Here is a 2,048-nt window from a genome sequence, read left to right as displayed (position 1 = left end):
AACACAATTCATCATGACATGATTGATGTTCAAAAACAAATATTGTTTAAGTAGCGGAAGCATAGTAATGTAACTCGAAATAAGTTATAAGTTCATAAATTGTTCACGATTCAATTGTCCACAACGACCTGCTCCTTCCTTGTGCAAGCTCCATAAGTACCTAAGGTCCTGCAAGGCATGCAGCAGAGAGTCAACAAACTAGTTGAGCGAGTTCACAGATAACAATTCAGTAATAGTACAGTATGAGTAATAGTAAGTTCGTTCGTTTATATCATGTATCATATTACCATCGCGGCCTCCCAGGCAGGTGTGCGAAGATTATTAGGGGATGTTCCTCCCAAGTGTTCTAGACTAGGTTTATTCGTATCGCGGCCTACCAGGCAGGTGTGCGAAGGGTAGTAAGTTCAGTTCGCGGCCTTCCAAAGGCAGGTGTGCGAAGATGTCATAATATCGCGGCCAACCCTTGGCAGGTGTGCGAAGATCAGTTCAATAAGTGTTACTAGTCTAGTAGGTTCGTATCCGTTAGGTTCTACAATCTGAGTGTACACAACAATCCATCAAATCCCATTCCCCACCCGGGAACCCATGCCTTGGCTGTGTGAACTCACCTTGGGTTGCTCGGTAGATACACAAGGAAAGATAAGCTAGCAAGTGGTTAACCACGTCCTATCATGGTTATTATGCAAGTTAGGTTCGGTTCAAGTAATGCACGTATACCTTATGACAAACACGTATGCACGTAAGCAGATAAGACATAGCATGTGTGATCCAATTGTCTAAGCCCAACTATACCCGGTCCAATGACATAAGCAGCCCAATAACAAAACAGTCCAGATTCTCAATCGGCCCAAATAGTAAACGCATACAAGTCCAATAAATACCAGTCCACAAATCCAATCATTGGGCCCAACTGATTGGGCCCGTGACAGCGAAGGCCTAAGACAGTGTATGTGCAAAGGTGGTCTCGACTCGCAACAGGGTTACGAGTCGCAACAGCTGAATGCGAGTCGCAATGGGTGGTCTCGGCTCATCATGGTTTGGTTACGAGTCGCAACCTGACTCGCAACCACGATTGCGGCTCGTGCTGCTGTTGTCGGTGTGAGGTTTCGAGTCGTAATTGAAGGTACCGACTCACAACCGTGCGTATGAACTGGTTTCCTGATTTCATGCAATTCAGTTACACACATTTATGCCAATCATTTATCAGTTTCCATAATTCAAATCAACTAACAATTAACAGTTTACTATCCAAGCAAATCATCGATTAAATAGGCAAAATCAACCGGTTTCCTCATGAACCCTAATCATACATATGAATAGTATTCAAGAACATTCATATTATCATCAAGAACAATAGCAGTTAGATCAAACAAACATGCAATCGGATTATCAAGCCAGCCGATTCTAACTAGCATGCACCCTAGCCTATGCGTAATTACATATGTTAATTTTGATTATCAATCCGTTCGAGCTATACCAACACTATCAGATCTATACATGAGCCGATTACATGAACATTCTCAATTACATACAATAGCCCTAGATTATCATGCAAGAAACATCATCAAACATGAAATCATATAACATCATGTATAAACAACCAACCATAAACACTAACCGATTCTAGAGTGTGCACGAGGGATGATCCGATTACAAGAAACTTCGAGACTTAAGAGGGTCGGCTGCCTTGGGTTCCGATCGAGAGAGAGAGAAAGAGTCTAGGGTTGTGTGTGTGTTTGTGTTTTTGCAAAACAATAAAACAAAACCCTTAAACTCGGTTTTGTGTTGCGAGTGGGGGAGTGGGCCGAGCCCACTCGGCTACCTAGTGGTCCGAGAACAAAGAGCGGCCCAACGGGGCTTGTGCACTCGTATGAAGTGTTGTGCGGTTCAGGTTTGGCTCGATAAAGATAAACATAACATACACACATAAGGCACATAACATCATAACATTCATTAGTTCAAAATGTCACATAAGCACGTAACGTTACATCAACACAAGTCTAAAGTTCGAGTTGTCACAAATCCTACGTAAACTAGTATCTACCATT

The sequence above is a fragment of the Helianthus annuus genome, chromosome 9, assembly GCF_002127325.2.
Source record: "Helianthus annuus cultivar XRQ/B chromosome 9, HanXRQr2.0-SUNRISE, whole genome shotgun sequence".
In the NCBI taxonomy this organism is placed as follows: Eukaryota; Viridiplantae; Streptophyta; class Magnoliopsida; order Asterales; family Asteraceae; genus Helianthus; species Helianthus annuus.
Note: the sequence above shows the minus strand (reverse complement) of the source record.